Raw genomic sequence first — 21,779 nt, forward strand, 5'->3', positions numbered from 1 at the left:
AGGATGCCACCTGTGGGCAAGGGACAGTCCTCCAACACAGAAGAGGACACAGTCTGGGCATTTGCAGCTCACAGGTATGAGTAGTCAAGCAAGTAAAATCCATCTTTTGATAATTACCAAATTATCCTAGAAGTAGGAGCAAAGTCTGAGGGAACATAGAAAAGGGAGGAATCCCTCTGAATGGATGAAGAAGACAGAAGCTATGGCTTCTGAAGGGGTTCAATTTCAAGTGTTCAAAGAAGGGGGAATAAAGGTCAGGGAGCATCTAAGCCCTCACTGTCTTCATGGCTGGAAGGAACCTGTTGAATGAATCTGTGCTCTTTCCAAGTAGTAATGTCAGACATTCTAGGTACTGAGCAGGAAATGGGATTAAATGAAGAATCAATAAAACAATAAACTTGGGCTTCCCTGGTGGCACAGTGGTTGAGAGTCTGCCTGCCGATGCAGGGGACACGGGTTCGTGCCCCGGTCCGGGAAGATCCCACATGCCGCGGAGCGGCTGGGCCCGTGAGCCATGGCCACTGAGCCTGTGCGTCTGGAGCCTGTGCTCCGCAACGGGAGAGGCCACAACAGTGAGAGGCCCACGTAACGCAAAAAAAAACCCAACAAAACAATAAACTTAAGTTAATGCACAGTGTTCAAGTAAATAGATTCTTCTAACCTTTTTCAAAAATAATAACCGAACATTTTATTCTTTGGGAAATAAAGCAAAATAAAAGTTTTCTTGTTATTGCGTTGAGTCTATAAGGGCAATCAGGATGTTCACCAGACATATTGCATCTTCATTTTTTAGGTACATTTTTATGAAAATTGGATCCTCTTTACATTATTTTAACCCATGTACCGTCACTGCCAAATTTCAGCCAAAAGAGGTTTAACACAAATGAATTAGTGCAACGTTTTTAGGAATGTCTTAATGAAAACACTGACCGCCCTCAAGTACAGAAACACTGCCAGATGCCACCTTCAGGTAACTGAGTAAGAAAATGACTTTATTACTCATAGGTTTTCATCGTATCTGAACTGAGATGAGATAGGATTTTATGGCTATATAAAATGACTTCATGGAATAAAATGGGAAAAAGCAAACATTGACGTATTTTACACATTTCAATAATGGTTCAGCTCCAGCGACCTTATTTTATATCTCTCTTCAAAGGGAATTGTTATTACACTTTTGTCTTTTTCCCCTTGTTTAGCTCCAGATCGCCTGGAGGGACCATAAAAATAAATGAAGTCCATTTGATAAAATTATCATTTACACAAAGGCAATATTAATTTTATCTGTCAGCAGGTTTTAAAACTAAGAGAAGGTTCATTCAATCTACTTCTGTAATAGGTAAATCAACAGGAATACTTTCTAAGAATGGAAAAAAAAAACCCTTAAATAACGGGTCTTTCAAGGCAATATAACTATATTGACAATTTCTAAAGGATTTATCTAGAGAGGAAACTCATAGGGACAGAACAAAATAATCACATTATAAATGACTCTCATAATGTGACAATTACTATTCATAGCTCCCATTCATTTTTAGGTGAGATAGGCAGGAGCTGCAGTGCCACTTTGTCTCTTGTCACCTAGAAGGTGTGATGTCTATGATGACCTGCAAAAGCATGCAACACTGGCAGGAAGAAAAGAATGCTCCCCAACGTTTCTGCTCTGGTCAGCGTCACTGGTCGCTTTCTGATTGCCAAGTCCGGTAAGCTGATGCAACTGGACATCTGTCACCATGGCATCTGCGCCCATGTCCTCTCCAACTGAATATCTCTGCAAACCCTCTCCTCCCTGGTTTCCTTAACACCCCAATCTCCCTGTGTGCTTACTGCATCCAGAACTCTTACTCCCATCTTCCCTTTAAATGAAAGTGCACCCTACCCCAATTTCTCTCTCTGAAGACTCACTCACCATTTTCTCCTCCTTCATCTTCCCAAAGGTCATGTGTCATTTTGTCTCTGTGTTCTGACAACTCTTCCCTTTTACCCATATTTAGAATCATGCCCCACTCCCCACCCTAACCAACCCTCTCTATTTCTCACGTCTACATGGTTAGCTGTTTTTGACAGGTTTCCCTGCCTCTAGTTCCAATTCTTAAGCTTCATCTCTGAGTAGCCTTCTCTGACTTTTTTCCACTCCCCCCCCCCCATCCCCATGTGGCCCCTCTGTACATCAGCACTCATTTCTATTATAGTCGTTATCACCCTGAACTACAATTGCCTGTGTATGTGCCTCATTCTAAAATAGGCTGTGAAACTCTCAACCTCTGGACAATACAGGATGTAGTAGACACAAAAAGTTACCACCTGAGGAATGAGTTAATGGAGAAAAACAATGTAAATCAACATACACCTCTCTACCTTCTAATCAATATTTATGCTTCCATTAAAATGCAATTCTTGTTCCCTTTCCTTCTATGACTCTACTATTCATTGTCACAGATGTTTTATTCCTCTATTAAAATTCTCTTAACATCTGGTCCACATATGAGGATTCCCATGGTTTTGAGAAATGTCCTTTCTAAATGTCATAATTTTCCAATTAGTGGTCAAAGGGATGAAGGGATTACTATAGGCAGACCAGCTAAAAAGAGGAAGTCTCCCGGGTCTGGAAACATGAAAGCACATGGAAGATATAACTGAAGTGTGTGAACCCTGAGGGGTTTGAGTAAGTTATTCTGGCACACCATAATTTGCTGGAACCACTTGAAAAATCAAAAGACAAAAAAAAAAAAAAAGGGAAGATATTACAATTCACAGCAGAAGTAAATTCATCATATTCATTATTCTAGGGTGAAAATGCAAATACCTTGAAATTGTATCAGATAAATTTACAGATAATAGCCTGCTGATACACTTGGGAAAACTAGGCTATTTATTGAAAAGACCTCTGATTGGTGTTTTCAGATTTCAGTTGGGAATGGCCCTTGTGTGTGATGTCTGATGATACCTATTAGGCCAGTGGACCAATACACTAAAGCTGATTCATCTGAGTTCAAATGTGTCGCACTCTTTGGTCTAAGGACAAAAAAGATAGACCTCAAGAGCACTAATTACAATCTTGGGGTCCGTTTATTAAAAACAAGGATAAGAAATCCTTACAAAAATAAAAAATAACTATATTGTACTGCATATTTGAAATTTGCTAAGAGAGTAAATCTTACAAGTTCTCATCACAAGAAAAAAATACTGAGTCATATCATCAAAATCAAAGATTCTGCTAATCGGAGAACAATAAAATACAAGAAACTGCAAAGAAGGTTATGTGGTGATGCACAGCATTAATACATCTCTTGTTTTCCTGAAATAAGCCTGTAAAATAAGTATTAGCATTCTTTCCTAGTCTACAGATGTGAAGACTCAAGGATAAACAGAAGAGCTAACAATTCTAACAGGTACATCCCTGGCTCCAAATCCATGGTCATCTCGCTACACTGAAGGTACCATCCCAGTGTATACCTCGTTTCTGCAGTTATCATTTATTGACTAGGAGTCGGAGCTCTGCTAGACACATGGATCCTCTGGTTAAAAAAAAATTAGCAGGTGCTCTATTTCTACCAACTGACTTCAGTTGGGCCTGAATATGTGTTTCCTCAGGGACAGAAATTTCGTGAAGTGACTGGCAGCATCATTCACCAATCCTGGAGCCTGAGACCTCACTGATCATAATTTAATCCAGATGGTGATGAATGTGCACCAGCCCTTGAACAACTACGAGATGGCCTTAGCATCTAGTGTCACCCTCTGCTCACCATCTACACATCCTCCCGGGAGCTCAAGTTATGGAAGAGCAACCATCAGCAGGTGAACATAGATGTATATCTCAGCTCCAACCTGACCCTGACACTGCAACTTCCATCCTCTCTTCTCTTCTACTTGAGTGCAGAGAATTACCTCCAACCAAACATGGACCTAACAAACCCTCAGTTGCCCCTCTTCCCCAAATCTGCTTCCTGCCTGAGTCCTCCCCATAACAGCTAGAGTCATTTTGGCTTCTCTAATTCCCTCACCTGCCACTCTAAACCATCAGTAAACCCTGTCCTATGGATCACAAACCTGGCCCCCTCTCACCTCCATGGCTGCAATCCCACATGAAGCCACTTCCTCTCTCCCCTGGACTCAACAGAAGCCTATCTAGTCGGGGTCTTGGGGCTTTCACGCTTGCCTCCCCTGCAACAAAGCCTATTATCTACGTTACAACCAGAGCAATCTTTGTAAAGAGACTAAACAAGTCAAACTCAGAGAAGCAGAGAGTAGAATTGGCTGCCAAGGGCTGGGGAGTGGGAGAAACGGGGAGATATTGATCAAGGGGTACAAAGGTTCAGTTATGCAGGCTGGATACGTTCTGGAAATCTAATGGATAGCATGGTGGCTATCGTTAATAATACCATATTGTGTGCTTGAAATGTGCTAAGAGAGTAGATCTGAAATGTCCTCACCACACACACACACACACACACACACACACACACACACACACACAAAGGTAACTAGGTGACGTGATGGATATGCTCATTAGTTTGACTGTGATAATCATGTCACAATGTGTACATATATCAAAACATCACGTTGCAGTTTGTCCTAATGATATGGTATGTTTATATGATTTCCTAATACTGGGGCACCTTTGCATTACAGGCCTAACTATAACTAAATCAAGGCAGATTATTATTTTATTACAACTGATTAATTCACTTTACTAAGATCTCAAGTCAGTTGTGATTGTGTATTACCGTTTTTAGGTTTTGTTATCGAAGTTATGTAAGTTTCATAAAATTGTTTAGATAATTTTCCAATAAAATTTCCATCTTATTTGCTCTTTAAAAAAACCCAGAAAAACACATCATGTTGTACGCTGTAAATATATGCAATTTTTATTTGTCAATTGTACCTCAATACAGCTGGAAACAAAGAATCAACGAAAATAAAACATCTGTATTCTTTTAAGGGTTGTCCCCACCCACTTCTGCACCTTCCCCAGCACTCCCATGCGCCGTGCTGGGGCCACGCACACGCATACACGCATCTCTCTGGTATTTTCACCCACCGAGCTCATCACCTTTCAGATGCCACTTGCTGGTCCTTAGGTCCAGAGGTTGTTTTCTAGGTCCTTCCAAAGGGCCTCCTTATCATTACTCAGGTGTCCTTCAATGTCACCTCCTCAGAAAGACCTCCCCAATCAGGCCAGCTGAAGCACACAGCCTCTTCACCTCTACCAGATTCCTCTACATTCACTTCTTCAAGTCACTCAAAACTACGTGAAATCACTCAACTGATGTATCTGTTTATGGCCTGTTTAACCCACAAGAATATCAGAACTGGAGGACTGAGCCTGGGTCTTGCTTGCTGGATGTCCCCAGGGCCCAGAAGACAGTATGATATTAAGTATTATTGACTGACCGACTAGATCCTAGAGGGGATAGAAACCAAGACAGCCTTGAACTAAGTGATGGAAAAATCATTGTAAAGGCCTGGATACTTTCTGCCAGTGCCGCTGAGGAGTGCTCACGGCAAGTTTCAGGGGCGTTTCCATGGAAAACTACAAGTTCCCTCGCAAGGAATCAATCTATTAGGTGAGATTTCAGGAGAACAAGTCAACGAAGACCATGAATTAGCTGCCACAGAAACATCGAACGATTAGCACATAATGCAACGCGGGGACACACAGATGTGCTGTGAACACATGGTGTTTTATTCTTCAGTTCATTAGCCTGAAACGTGGAAAGGTCATTGAGGACATTACAATAAAGGTCTCCGTGGTTTAAAGTAATCCCCAAGTGTGTTAAATTCTGCACTTCAAAATATTAAAAGCTATGTGATGGTGGATATGTTAATGGAAACACAAAAAGAATGATTCCTAAATACAAGTCCAGGAAAAGCAATGACAGATTGCATCAATTTGGCACGCTGTTCCTTAACAGTAAAGGGGGCTAAACACTGCTGCAGGATGCCTGCTTGCTTGATTTTGCCTTGTGAAAATTAAGAACTACCTATGGTACCTCTCAGCCTACAATGTCCCACAACCGCTAGTTTGGGAGAGGCAGCATTGCAGAGATGAAACATAGACTCTGGACCCAGACCACCTGGGTTCCAATTAGCTCCAATAATAACCTTATGTCTCAGGTTCCATTATCTGTCATATGGAGATAAAAACCCATAGCTTAAGATTATATGAGTTAATTTGAAAGAACATAGAAAATTCCCTAGCGATTAGGAAGCACTAAAATAGTTTTAATAAGTAAGAGCTATTTAAAAAAATGCTTCTTAAATCTTGCAGGAAAAGAAAATCTCTAACCACCAAATTAGTGTCTTCCTACAAAGAGATGATAAAATCAGTTCACTGTTTAAAAAGAGCTGTGATGGTGGGTGGCCTCAGCCTTAGGAAAATTCCACATCTCCCCAGGAAGCTTGTAAAAGAACATTCATAGCAGCATTTTTCATAATAGCAAAGACCCAGAAATAATACAGGTGTCCGCTAAGAGAATGGAAAATTTTATGGTATATCATATCATGGGGAAAATGGATGGACACCAGCTACATACAACATAAACAGATAATGGAAACATCACAGTGAGAGAAAAAGTCAAGAATAATATATAATATAGTAAATCACTATTTATTACAAATAGACAAAGAAGCAAAACTAAACAAAAATTGAATTTGTTAAGACTATATTTAAACACAATATTGTAAATCAATTATATTTGAGTTTTACAAAGATAATAAATATCATGGAAACATGTTTTAAGACAATTTAAAACTGTGACAAATAAAACATAAAAAATATATTTAAAAAGCAAGGAAACGTAAACAGAAACTTCACAGTCGTGCTCACGTGAAAGTGAATAAATAATTGAATGAACAATGGAGATAATTCACTATTTCATCACCTCTCCATGATCAAACCACTTGGATCAATTAGACTCACTAATCTCCTCAGCCCGCCCCACCCCCCGCCCCGCTTGTCCACTTCCACCTTTCTGGCTGGAACACACTCTTCTATGTCTGTATTAGAACCTCATGCCTCCTCTGAGGTCCAAATCAAACACCACCTCCCCCATTCCCATAACCACTTCCCCAGTGAGAAACAAGGTTGCCTCCACTGAGCCTCCTTGGGATACAACTGTCTCCACAGCCCTCAGCTCACACTGTCCAGCTTCTTCTGCCTGTGACATGGCATCCCTGCTGTATGGGAGGACCACACAGGAGAGCCTGTGCCCTACTTGCTACTGTAGCCCCTCAAAGCCCACCACATTTTTTTGCACATAGAAAATGTCTAATATTTTTTGAATGAATGGGTTAACCAACCACTTACAAATAGTGGAAAGAAGGGTCCGGCTAACATAGGAGGAGGTTGGAGAACAGGTGAGTTTTGGAAGCGTGGGAATCATGTGACTGAATTGGAAATAAAAAGATCACATTTTGGGCAGAGAAACAGAATAAAGTCTCAGGGTAGAATTTACTGAGAATGGGGGTAGTAAACACATTTATCTGCATGAAATTTAAAGACCAAAGTTATAAGTAATGAAATCAAATAAATCATGGCACATCCATATCCTATTAGATAGTATACAGCTTGTAAAACCAATGTAGTAAAACTCTGTACACGGACATAAAAATCCAATAATGATGCTGAGTAAGAAAATAAAGTGTAGATATTTATTCATCTCTAGAGAGAGAAAAGAGAGAGAAAGAAAGAGAGGGGTCCCAGTTTTGACTGAAATAAATCAGATGATTTTTATGTTTATATGTTTGTAGGTGAAAGAAAATTGTAGTTACTCTTAGGCAGCGGGGGTATTTTATATTCTTCTGTACTGTTTGAATTTTCAACAAGCATTGATTTAGTTTGTAACCTAAAGTGAGTAAAAATATTTAGGTTTAATATAAGTGAATGGAGTGAGATTTGTTTTCTAGATTAACTAATGAGACTGGAGCCCTAATGTCCATCTTTAGATTCAGCTCAGGTTGACTCACTGGGTATAAGGGTTAGAAAATGATGGGAGAACAGGAGCTGAGGGCAGGACAGAAAGCAGGGCATGTTTAAAGAGGGAATGGTTAGAAGGTAGAAATGTTGACAGAGAAGAAGCCAACTTCCCATAAGGATTCTACAAACAAAACAGGAAATTCCTATTATTCTCATTTAAAGTCGGGTGAAGAACACTTATGATGAAAATACATGACATGCTGGTGTAAACCATGAGTCAGTATAGACATTTCTACAACTGGGACCTCCAACTCCTTTACTTACTACACTCATTTTACCTGGGAAAAAAAGGAAATCTTCACTCTAACTAAGAAAATGGGATTGGTTTTATCAGCCTTGACAGATGAACCATACATAATATGCAAAGCCCTCTGTTCATACAGAGAGGAAATGATCAGGCGGACAGGCTTTGACAAATGCTTTCCATCCTGACATGGCCATCCTGCATTTTTGTTCTCAAAGTTGCCCCTTTAGCTTGGTAAATAGCACATACTGTGAAATCATTACAGGAAAGTTAGCTCACACGTTTGTTTTGTTGATATGGGATAGATTGTGTTTCCGGTTGAGTGCCTAGATGAAAGTGACATACCTTCTCTAACACCATATGTACGAGGCAAAATGTTATGGTTAATCTCGCTATTCTGGAAAATTCACGCGGTTCTCTTTGATTGCAACCACAGGACCACAAGAAGCAGGTCCTTACCCACAGAGATAAGACTGGAGGTGGACGAGGCTGAGTTTTCACTCACAAACACTTCATTCTGGAAAGTAGGATGTTTTCCAAGCACAAAACTCGCTGCTTGAGGACACCCCCTTGCAGCAGGGACAGATCTATCGAGTTGGTAACTAATCTCATGAATCATAATAAATTGGCAAGTTATGGAAGAAAGCTACGTATTTAAGAATTCCAAAAGAAAAGCTTGTCTCCACCTTGCAGAATCCGGTCTTGCTTTAACAATTGCTATTTTTGAAATGTGAACAACCAGGCACTTGGCGGTGGCTATGGCTGCTTGACAAAATTCAGTTTTTTTTTCTTTGATACACCAACACACACACACACACACACACACACACACACAGAAAAATCTTAAGGGGCTTAAAAGTATTCATACACTTTGCTTTGGAGGTTTCACCCCTAGGACTTTCTCCAAAGGAATTCATCACATAAGTCAACAAAGATTTACTTTGAAATATACCCCTGCTACTCTGATTATTATGTATTACAACCATGATCTGGAAGCTTCTGTTCAGGGAAAGGGAAATATAAAATAAAGAAGATCAGGAAGGTCTGATCTGTTTTTAAGAGAAAAACAGGAAGAGGATACTGTTTTTAAGAGAAATTTTAAGGGCATGAGAAGTACTCAAGATACAATATTAAATGTATGGACAGAAAACTAAACTCTGTGCCTAGCATATAAACAAGTGCATGTGTGCACACAAGTGCGAGCTCACATGCATGGACACACAGACATTCTCATACTGAAATGTAAACATACAAACGCTGGGAGCCTGGGTGCTGAGTCTGACTGGACACTGGATGCAAATTCCAGTTCAGTTTCTTGCTGGTTGTATGGCCTGTATTTTCGTCTTCAAGTGGAGATAACCTTTGAGGATTTAATTTTTTAACCAATGTGAAACACTTAGAACAATGCCAACCCCATTGTAAGTGCTCAATAATTGTTAGACATCACAACGTGGATCTGAATTGTTACAATTAACGTCTGGAGGAAAATACACCCGATCATTAGAATCATCTGATATGTGCGTTTCTGCATAATTTTTTAACACTTTTGGGGGTTGTTTTGCAAGTTTGCTGCAGATGGGCATGTATAATTATTATCATCAGAAGAAGTGATTACGTATTCTTTTACTGAGAAAAGGCTACAGAGAAGAATCAAGATGGGTTGGGAATGTAAGTCCCCTCTCTGACTCTTTTCATCACCAAAGGACAGAAGCAGCTCTATCTAATAAGTCCAGTCTCTGAATATTTGTTACACGTGTCATGCTTGAAGATGCTAGCAAGAACAGGGAAGATGGCTTCGAAAATAACCATTAATTATTTTTAAAAGGACCAGATTTTTGTATCTCATCAGAGCTAGGTCACCATATGAAAAGCATCCCCCTAACTCAGGAGCACCTACTACAACTGAGTGGTCCTCTTCTCAGAGAAGAGCTGATCAGTGCTGTAAGCTTCAGAGAAAAATACAACAGAACAAGATGACATACCCAAATTCTCTGGAGGGAATTCCTCATGGCCAAAGGTCTTGCTCACAGTAGGAAACTAGAATTTAAATTAGATTCATTACCTAAGGAGCACAGTGACCCAAGACCTGCTGGCTGAAGCCAGCGCAGAAGAAAACAAATCGAGAAAAACAGGGTAATGTTTGAAAGCCTAGAAAAACCATGACAATGGTGTGGCATCAAATGTTAGATCAAACGAAGGGCGTTTGCGGTGGTCATCCATAGCTTCCTAAATGGAAGTCAGAGCTAAAGTGTTCAAAAGCATGTCGCTGGAGTCTTCATTTATCTTGTGAGTTTTTCCCATGCGCCATACTGAAGATAAAATACAATGAGATCATAAACCTTCAAAAGCTTAGTTTATCGTCCAATATTTTTCTCTAGTGGTTAATGGTGATTCTCAGAGATTAGAACAGAAGAGGTTACAGGAAGAGGCAAGAGTACAGACACATTGAGAAAACAATTTTCTAGCAGGTGAGAGCCACAGGTGAGTAGCCCGGTATAGCTTAGGATACCGAAGAGCTGCAATCCACGTGTGCGGGGGACCAACCCCTTCCGCCTCTAGGTAAGTAGTCTCCACCATTTACCAAATCTACCCACACAATGTTACCATTTTCTGCATGCAATGACAAGAAATACTTTGGAAAAAGGGGTGAGAGTTTGTGAATCACAGACCCGCGTTTTACCCAGTCAAGATACTATGACTCAGAGAACTCAAAACCTTTTGGCTGAAGGTTACCAGCAGTCTAGAAAGGGGCAGCGCCAGAACATGAATTCACATGTGCTTGACTCAAAAACCACTGTGCCATCCTGTGTCACCAGTGGTATAACGACCGACTGCTTTAGGCAGACTGACAACTTTGCAGCCGCAGAATACCAACCCCACTGGAGAAAGTCCCACACTTAAAAAATGTGTAGAGTGTATGCTACATTTCAAAGGTAAGATGGTACTAAACTACTTGTCTCTCTGTAAAAATGAATCCCAGTAGTCCAGCAATTCCACTTCTAGGTATATACCTAAGAAAAATTAAAACATGTATCTACACAAAAACAGGTTCATGAGTGGTGATAGTAGAATGATTCATAACAGTCCAAAAAAGAGGAAATAATGTGAAAGTCCACCAACTATTTAATGATGATTAGAAAAAGAAAATGTGGACTGTCCTACAATGGAATATGATTCAGCTAGAAAAAAGAATAAAGTGCTGATACATTCACAACCTGGATGAACCTTGAAAACATTATGCTAAGTGAAAGAAGCCAATTACAAAAGGCTGCATATTCTATGATTCCATTCATATGAAATTTCTAGAAGAGGCAAATCCATAGAAACAGAATATATGGGGCTTGGGGAAAGCAAATGAGGAAATTTTGCTAATGGATACAGGTTTTCTTTCGGAGGTGATGAAAGTATTCTAAAATTAAATGGTGGTGATTGCACAAGTCTGTGAATATGTGAAAAGAGCTGTAAACTTTAAAAGGGTGAATTTTATGGGATGTGAATTATATATCAAGTAAAGCTATTATAAAAAAATTCCAAATTCCAACTCGGGCTACCACGTTCTTGTGATGATGAAGCTAGGAGTAGAGAAAGACGGTTTGTGTACAGCTGATTTCCAGGAGGGATTTTAGGGGATCTTTTCAGTTTAGGGGAGGAGGGCCCCCAGCAGTGATGGAGGTGGCAGTGATGGTGGGGACCCCGTAAGTAAGGAGAGACCTCTTCATATATAGAGCTTTTCATAGGCTGGAAAAAGCTGTGAGAGTTTGTGAATCACAGACCTGCGTTTTATCCAGTCAAGATACTATGACTTAGGGAATTCAAAACCTTTTGGCTGCAGGTTATCAGCAGTCTAGAAAGGGGCAGCACCAGAACGTGACATAAATGGGGGCGGGGGGGCAGGGGTGGATGAACTACTGGTGTATAAAGAAGTAAAAGAGCCATACAAGGGCTTCCCTGGTGGCGCCGTGGTTGAAGGTCCGCCTGCCGATGCAGGGGACACGGGTTCGTGCCCCGGTCCGGGAAGATCCCACATGCCGCGGAGCGGCTGGGCCCGTGAGCCATGGCCGCTGAGCCTGCGCGTCCGGAGCCTGTGCTCTGCAACGGGAGAGGCCGCAACAGTGAGAGGCCCGAAGAGCCATACAAAACCCAATCTGAAATTGACATTGGTATTCAATACTTTGAGGTCAAAGCACATTTTTAGGTTGAAATGCACTAATTATCCAGATAGCTTGTTGCCACATACATACTCATGAAACAACTGACTCTGCAATAAATTTAAATATCTTTCAGTATTTACAATGAAAAATTACTTTATAATTTATATTATCCATCATTAGGGATTACCTCATCATTTATATTACTTATATTCTATTACTTAATAATTGTATTGGTGGAGACCTGGCTCTAAGCCAAAGAGTTGATGTCCCCAACATGCCATGTGCATGCACCTTTGGACAATCTCCAAAGACTATGCCCACACTTCCTCACCCAAACATATTTAATAGAAATTCCTATTCTTTTCCCAGTGTTTTTCCAATGTGAGAGCAATTATATCAGATAGCTAAGGAAAGTTTTTCCAGTACTGTATTTCTCAAAGTAAACAGAAGAACCAATGAGCATGAAGGTGGCTGGGTGGCATCTGTACCCTTGGTCCTCTTCTCAGCCTTTAAATATTAGTCTCACTCCTCCCTCCACTGTCCCCACAGCATGAGGTCACAGAGTGCTGTGAACCGTCAAATTAGCATTTCAGATCACAAGAGAGTGATATTTTCCCCAAATCACAACCTTATATAAATCTTTAGCCAGCGTATCTTTACAAATCTATTCCTAGACCACAGAGCAAGATTCTCACCCTATGGGGATTTTCTGGGCAGGATTCTCAGCACATGGGAGATTTCCTACGGAATTCAAGGATAAGAATAGGCCTGGGGTTGCTAGCTAAGCACAACACAGCCTAACAAACAGCTGCCTCTTCTGACTGTCACCATTCCTTCCAGAGCAGCGTCTCTGAGCAGGCCCAGCGTGTCTTCAGCACGCTCTGATAAACCAAATGCAAGCCTGTCCCCGTCCAAGTGGGCTCCACATATGGCTCGCTAGACAGTCCTCTGCACTGGTCTACAGCATGGAGACTTGTGTCCTTATTTGCTGTAACCATGTGCTTAAAATGATTAACTCTGCACACAAACTCTCTCTCTCTCTCTCTCTCTCTCTCTCTCTCACACACACACACACACACACACACACACACAGGACTCAGATGTCTAAACCCTTTCCTCTTGGCCCACTCTTTTCACTGAATGTCAAAACCCGTGAAGGAGGATCCATGAAACACCCACATATCTTATTATTAATAAAGTGATTTTGCCCATGGCCAGGAGCTAATTAGTTCCACGTAAACATACAATCACAGAGCAACAAAGGACTTTGATATTTTGTCTTGACTACTGACACTTCTCTGGAATTTTTAGAAGCAGCATGTTTCAAACTCGTCGTCCATCTCAGAAGAGATGCTACAGCTTTTTCTCAAATCGGATTATTCCACAGGTCTAGCCAACGACTTTTGGAATCAGACAGATGTGAGTTTGAATTCAGCCTACCTTCTAGCTTGAGAACTTTGGAAGAGTTTCCTAACATTTGCCAACTCTCTTTCCTCATCTAAAATACTAGGACCATCTAACTGTCATGGTTTGTGTGAGGACCACACAAGCTCATGCTTTTAATGCTCCCAACACGTCACCAGGCATATATTAATGGTACATGGTGAATGCTCCTCTCTCCCTGCCCCAGCCAGTGTTCTGGCTGAATCATGACTGGCTTTTTCTTTCTCTTCCATCTATCCCCAACATGGTTTAAACGCCTCTGTCCTGACCCTCTGCATTTGATCCTGGGGACAGTCCCTGAGCATGGCTGGCAAGATGCAACACAATCTTACTCCAAACTCCCGTCTCACCCTCCACCAGGCACCACGCATGATTCAGAATTCTTCAGACACCAGCATGCTTACCCTTACACACCCCTTTCACTCTTTATGCTCAGAATGGCTTCTCCCAACTACAACTCCTCCTATCCTGTGAAGGCCCACCTCAGATGCATCTGCAACGGCATGTTTATTTACCCACTCCCAACCCACATGAGAACTAGTTGTTCCTTGGACCTTGCACTCAAAGCCCATTGCATGTATCTTTTATCATGCCACTTACAAAGTGATATAATTCTTCATGGACTTGGTATCCTCAATAAAGCATCAGCCCATGGGTAGAGACAGTCTTATTAGTAGACTTTATTTTTATCACAATAGACAACTTAGATATTAAACATTATGGAGACACAGTCAATGTTTGTGAGACAAATGAGGAGGTACAGGAGTGGTTGGGAAGTCCAGCTCCACCATCAGCCTTCCTCAAAGTCATAAAGTCAAGTGGTTTCAACTAGCCCTCTCATATATATATATATATATATATATATATATATATATATATATATGGGAGAAAAGCAGGCCTAAGATTGCAGCTTGGTTACCCATAACTTGCTAATACCAATGATAAATCTCTAAGCCAAGGCTAAACCATTTATAAGATTTAGTAACAGCTCAAAGTCTCTAACACTATATCACTAGGTTCCTTATTTAATCAAATTATTTTGAAATGTATATTTGCAATGATGAGTGATTAGAAGGCTCCTCTTATAAAGGACCATTCCAGTGTCCCATTGGCACATAATTTGAAGACAAATAATTTCCTCTTATTAGGCAGAAATCATGATTAGACTAACCTCTGATAGCTAGTTCTTGAGATCACAGGATGAAAATAACCACAAATGAATGAACAAACACTAAGGCCTTCCAGGTAGACCGTCTCAGGTGACTTCCGAAGGTTAACTCATGTAAGGGGGATGCTGGCATTCCAACCCTAAACCAACAAGCAATGGGCTGTTTTGCTGTCTCCCTCTTTCCAACAGGTACTAGATTCCAGAAGGGATTATACAGCCGCCCAAAGAAAGGGTGACTAGAGGGTAACCAGCTCTCAGGCATGTTCTCTCACTGATTTACTAAGGAGCCATGTGGTTTGAAAGCAATTTCTAGAATTACAGAAAGTTAATCAAGATACTCATTATTTTATCCTACCGTGAAATAACAGGCCCAAGCAGCCAACTCCAGGAACGTCCCCGGAGACTGTGTTTGCACACGTCAGGAAACAAAGCAGGGTGTTCAAAACACCTGCTGTTACAGCATTTGTGTCCCTTCAGAGAATCTGAATAACACTTAGAAAATGGCTTCACAGAGAAATGGTCTCCCCAGAGATCCAAAATTCTGCAGGAATCCCACAACGGGGACTGTCCTACATGCTCTCACAAAAATCCTCCCTATCATCCAGGGGCTATGGCTTGGTCTATCTCAGGGCTTCTCAAACTTTCCATTCATATGCAGCACCTTTCCTAATTTTAAGCCATATTTAAAGGTAAGTTTCTGAAGGCCCAGGACAGCATTCCTTCCACACCTGGTCACCTTCCTTCACTCTCATGGAACTGAATGATTTATAATGTATAAAAGCCAGTGGGGTTCCAGTGGAGAGACACAGTGAGAAGAACACATTACTTGGAGCTGGGCAGACGTGAGCCAAACACAGAAATAAAAACTTTGGCTCAGTGACTTCAGCTCTGTGAGGTGAAATAAGGATACCACGCCCACCTCGCTGGATGATTTGCAAGGACTAAATGAGCTAATATAATAACCTGCAAAAGGTTGCCAGGGTGCCTGGTGCCCAGCTGAGGGTCAGTAATCATGAATTCGTTTGCATGGCCTTTTAAAAGGGGGTCTTTGAATCTTCTAGATTCTCTTCCATATCACCCATTACTCCTTACTGCTGAATGGACCACCTGGAGGACGTGTGTGGATAGACAATGTCTGTAAGAGGGGACACCAGCACAGCTGCCCTAAGTACACACAGCCTGCATCTTACACACTCACGTGACAGGCCAGCAGGAGAAAGGGACCCACAGGCCAGCAGAAACGACCAAGAATGATGAACGTCTGGGCTCTCCCTTTACCTACCAGGAAAAAAGGAACTTTGGTTTTCTAATTCCCCATGATGATGCTAATTCATGTCCCCTGGCTTAACTAGTCAGAGAAATGGACATGGGAGAAAGAATTTGTTAGAAATTAGATAAACAGAACACAGTGAAAATGACACCAATCAGCTCTGTCTCAGAGGGCTTCACACACCCAAGAGCGGGAATCGTCCAAATAGATACATTTTCCTAAAGGCAACTGCTTACTCATCATTAAGTTTGGCAAAGTCATGGATATCTACATATAATATCGTAAGAAAGAGAGAGCATAACACAGGCTTTTCAAAGTTTGGCTAGCGGGAATAGTCTCATAAAGACTCTACCCTAGATTTATTAAAAATAAATACAATAATTAAAGCCTAGAAAAGCAGAAAGCTAAAAATATTTCCTCAGACATGAAACAAACTATCCTCATGTCAATATTCAAACCCAGTGAGATTTGAATGTATTTCTGCTTTGACAGTAAAAGAAACACTGATTTTTCTCTTCAATGAAAGGAATTATGGATATCAAAAAATAGTATTTTGATTTGTACGAATGCTTCAAGTATCAAACTTAACCAAATTTGGGAAGAATAAACACATACATAAGTTGATTACTAAGAATTGATAAAAATACCAAGTGGAAATGTGTAAGATAGCTGTAGCGTTAACATTTAAACTGGAAACGTTTGTATCTAGAGAACAGACAGAGAAGATATAAAAAGAAATTAGTCCAGTGCAAGAAGGTTTCTTGTGCTACACAGATTTCAAAGAGGTCTTCAAGTAAAGATTAGATGTTCACTGTCATGAAATTTGGAAAATGGAAAACAAGAGCGTCTAGAATGAGAAATTTATTCTATCAAATTTCTCACAGAATAAACACTACATACCAGAGTTTCTTAACTGCAGCATTATTGGCATTTGTTGGGGCAGGGATGGTGCTGGGGGGAGCTGTCTGAGCACTGGAGGCTGTTTAGCAGTATTGCTCGCCTCTGCCTAGGAGATGCCAGTAGCTCAAGACAATAGTCTTGACAATCAAAATGTCTCTAGACATTGACAAATATCCCTGGTTTGGGCGCGTGGGTGGGGCCTGGCATCACCCTCCCTCCCACTGAGAATCACTGCTACATACAAAGTTAGTATCTCAAAGAAGTTTCTGAGTTGTGACATAACAGAAGGACTACACGTAAAAAGGGAGCGTACCAATCTTTTCTTCGTACTTCCATTTTCTTGTCTGCTTACTGTGCCAATATGATCCTGTAAACAGAATGTGCTACACATATTAATCCAAACCGTATCCTAATCCGTACAACACACAGTTTCGCCACAATAAACCATGGGTTTCACAAAATAGTTATATAACGGAAACCAGATAATGTGCTTGTTACCACAGTAACAAAGACAGCGCAGTTTGGTAAATGAAATGAACACTGTCAAAATTTGTAAGCAAAGCCTTCACCTAATCCATTTCAAAAACCTGAACAGGAACGCTGAATGTCCTAAGGAAGCGTCCTTTGATCTCTCAGCTACCTGGCTGCTTTTGTCTCGCTTTGCAGATGGGTAACAGAATTAGAAGCCAAGTACGCACCCGCGGAAGAGGCTATATGACCTTCACAGGGGTCAGCCATGAAGTATAAGAAGAAAGAAAGCTAGCTGCCTATCCCCACCTCTCTTCTCCCCTTGCAGCTAAGGGCTTTCTGCCTTCAGTCCCAAGAGTCAACTGAGCCTTTTCTTATCAATTGGCCTGGAAGCTCTGGGTGGGGACAGCACAACAGTTACTTAAGATAAAGAGGAGAGTCTCCTGTCCTGTCCCAGTACCATCACCACCACCCCGCCATCATCACCACCATTATCAACATCAAAACCACCATCCCACCATTAACATCGCTTCCACCATCAATACCACCACCATGATGATCACCACCACCACCGTTTCCATCATCAGTACCACCACCATCACCACCATCACGATCACCACCACCATTAGCTGGAAGGTACAATTCCTATAGCAAGGAATCCTGCAACCCTGCATTATGCTCCAGCACAAGCTAAGCCCTTCTTAGACATAAGCCCACTAAACTTTCCCAGCACACACTTCTTACCCACACTAGACTTTTCCACTTCTAGAATGTCAATATTTCCGAAACTTGCCCAAGTTTTTCTCTTGGCCTGCAACTTCTGCTCTACACAAATCCTTAATCTCCCACTTTATGAAGCCAAGGTGGAAACACATTGGACATGCAGAAAATACTGAAACTGTTCACAAATTGCAGAAATTCTCTCCATGTTACAAAGCAAGTTTTCCAGTGGATGAGCATTCATTTATTTAACTCTTACACAGTGCTTCTAGGTGCCAGGTGCTGTTCTTAATATTTTACAGTTATTAACCATCTTGCCCCTATAACAACCCAATGAAACAAAGAATATCATTATTATCCTCTTTTTAAACTAATAGACTTTATATTAATTTTACATATATTAATTATGGATAATTAATATATTAGTTTATATTTTTAAAGCTGCTTTCATTTTGTCATAAAATTGAGGAAAAGGTAGAGATTTCCCACGTGCCCCTTGACCTCACACATGCAGAGCCTCCCCACAATCAACATCCTCCACCAGAGTGAACCTACACTGGCCAACCGTTATCACCAGAAGCTACAGTCCTCTTTTCACAGATGAGGAAACTGAGGCACGGGGACATTAAGAAACTTGCCTATGGTCATAGTAAATGGCAGAGCTGAGATTCGAACCCAGGAAGCAGTCTCTCCAGGGTCTCTAAACCACTCCACTCTGCAGCCACTCTAAACTGAAAACAGTCCCAAAGCTAATTTTATGTTATACCTTCTGTAATATGTAATACTTTCTGTAAATTTTTAAGTTACACTTTTTAAATAAATGTCACAGACTCATACCGAGCTCCAGGAACCTTCGGTCTGCTGATTTGCAGTCTTTTTTCCTAATAACAGAACCCTATGTTCAAAAGCCTTGACCCCTCCGCCCAGAGCACTTTGGGGGAAATCTGGGGCCATTTTAAACACAGTTTAGAAACCACCGATTTTACTTCGACCTTTTCTTTTTGCAGACACGGACACTGAGGCCGCAAGAGGGAAAGTCGTTTGCCAGAGAACCACGGAGCTAGCTGATAACAGAGCTGAAACAAGGACACAGGAGATCTGGTACCAACCAGCCACGCTTCGATTATTCCTTGGCACCCTGGCTAATCAACAAAAACATAAAAGTGCAGTTTATTATCTGAAAGTTTAGAGATGTGGCTAAAGACACATGGAAACAATTCCACAGGAAAACCAAAAGATAACCACTCACTCAAACATGCCTCTCTAAACCTTCAGGGTCAAATATGCTAGTGTGAAATCTAGGATCCGGGGCTGTATCTCTCAGCTATGGAGTCCAAAACCCTTTTCAGGCAAATCTGGGCAACCAAGTCACCGGCACAGTTGGCCAGGGAGAAACTAGAACAAAAACTTCGGGGATCTGAGTTGATGGCTGGGCAAGAACTAAAAGCCGGGTCCTCTGTCTGTCTGTCCATCGGTGTCCAATGTACCCACAGCCCCAGGCTCTCCCTCCCAGCCCACATCTGGGAAGATCCATTTACCTACGTGTGGAGGAGACACAGCGGCTCCTAGGTGGCTGCTCCATAATTGATCTACGGGTTGACCTTGAGGCCTTCACATCTTAAACCTTTCCATGACTAAGTTCCTCCCTGCGGATAAGTATTCCTCCCTCCCTGAGGAGTTGTTGCGAAATGATTGAACACACCTGGCCACGGAGTGAAAGTGCCTCAGACAGAGGCACGAGATGGGGTGTCTGTGCTGTTACCGGGACGGTTCCCGTCCCTCATTTGCAGCTGCTCAAACCAAAGTCTCCAGGCAGAGAAAAAGATTTCTGGAAAAACTGTGGTTTTAACAAATGAGTAAGACCACCTACTGCTCTGCGGTCTCATGCTGAGATTAAGTGTGATCCTATATCCTTTGCTTAGGGTTTTTCCCCTGTACCCAGGCATGATGCAAGCTTAATAAAAAATGTTATGTATCTTCCTGTAAAAACAATTTGATAGGAAAAAACTCTTTTAGCTTTTATTTTATCATGAGAATTTTTCTTTCCTAGAAACTGTTAATTAAAAGTTAGTGCTAGAGGGCTTCCCTGGTGGCACAGTGGTTGGGCGTCCACCTGCCAATGCAGGGGACACGGGTTCAAGCCCTGGTCCGGGAAGATCCCACATGCTACGGAGCAACTAAGCCTGTGCACCACAACTACTGAGCCTGCGTGCCTAGAGCCCATGCTCTGCAACAAGAGAAGCCACCGCCATGAGAAGCCCGCGCACTGCAAGTAAGAGTAGCCCCCACGCACCACAAGGAAGAGTAGCCCCCGCTCGCCGCAACTAGAGGAAGCCCATGCGCAGCAATGAAGACCCAACGCAGCCAAAAATAAATAAATTTATAAAAAAAAAAAAGTTAGTGCTAGAGGTTTTATTTTCTGGCATCTTTCATTTGTTCTCATTAAATAAAGGAAAGTGTATAAATAAGAGATAAGCATGTACCTACATCTATAATAGGGCAAAAGAAATCGTACGGTTGTGTCAGTCTATTTATTAGCAAGTAAAAAATGATAACAATAATAATAAAGAACTCCAGTGAGAGCCTAAGATCTTATTAAAATTATCCTATGTGTAACTAATAAATTTTCTCTGACATTACGTGGGCTCCAAAAGGTAGGACCTTTCTTTATTCACCTTTTCAAAGCATTTTGTTCCATTTTCCTGGGGCTGTTTTAATGTTTGGTTTCCCTGGGCAGTCAGCTGTCAATCTCCCCAGGATTGGGATTTCCATTTCATTGGTCTTTAATCTTGCAAAGCATCCAGGCTATTCTTTTCACAGATTATAAATAAGTAAATAAAACAATCTGCAAGTAAGGAAAAAAAGGCATACAAGCTGCTTACACTTCCACAACAAAGCATTCTGTACCTACTCACTTTATTTATTCTTGAGTTACAGCAAATGACAATTTCCATCTGGACGTTTTTTTCATAAAAGGCATTTTGCATCTCACCCTGTGATAATTTGAAAAACTGTGTAACCATAAATAAAATAGCTTACAGCACCACTCCAAAAATTATTCTCCAACGTCATGCATACTAAAGCTAGCTGTTCCAGCCCAGCCAAAAGAAACAGCGTCAGATGGCTGCACGATGGACGGGAAGAAATAAAATGGCATGTCTCTGGCATGTTCTCTGCTATGCTGCTGATTATCTTGTGGGGCTCCAGACTTTAATAAATCTTCTTAATTGGACACTTAGCTAGGCCACTGGGTTAAAGCAGTCAAGTAAGAGAAGACTCTTTGTCATCCATTTGTACTCTGTGCCTTGTCTATACCACGGGTATCCTCTGAATTCAGCCACTTCAGGGGCCATACATATCCAGCCCATATCCAAGCAACATCAAGTGAAAGCAAAAGTGTGACCCCAGCTGCAGCTTGATAAAAGCCACCTGTC

The 21,779-nt window shown here is 41.3% G+C and overlaps 1 protein-coding gene across 4 annotated transcripts in view; it reads right to left on the bottom strand.

Moving 5' to 3' along the window:
- Positions 1 to 21,779, bottom strand: part of SEMA5A (semaphorin 5A) — a 476,576-nt gene that overhangs the window by 310,538 nt on the left and 144,259 nt on the right. The gene's annotated exons all lie outside the window — the stretch shown is intronic.

This window comes from Delphinapterus leucas, chromosome 3 (genome assembly GCF_059928025.1).
Source record: "Delphinapterus leucas isolate spDelLeu-1000000601 "Yukka" chromosome 3, BTC_Dleu_Yukka2, whole genome shotgun sequence".
In the NCBI taxonomy this organism is placed as follows: Eukaryota; Metazoa; Chordata; class Mammalia; order Artiodactyla; family Monodontidae; genus Delphinapterus; species Delphinapterus leucas.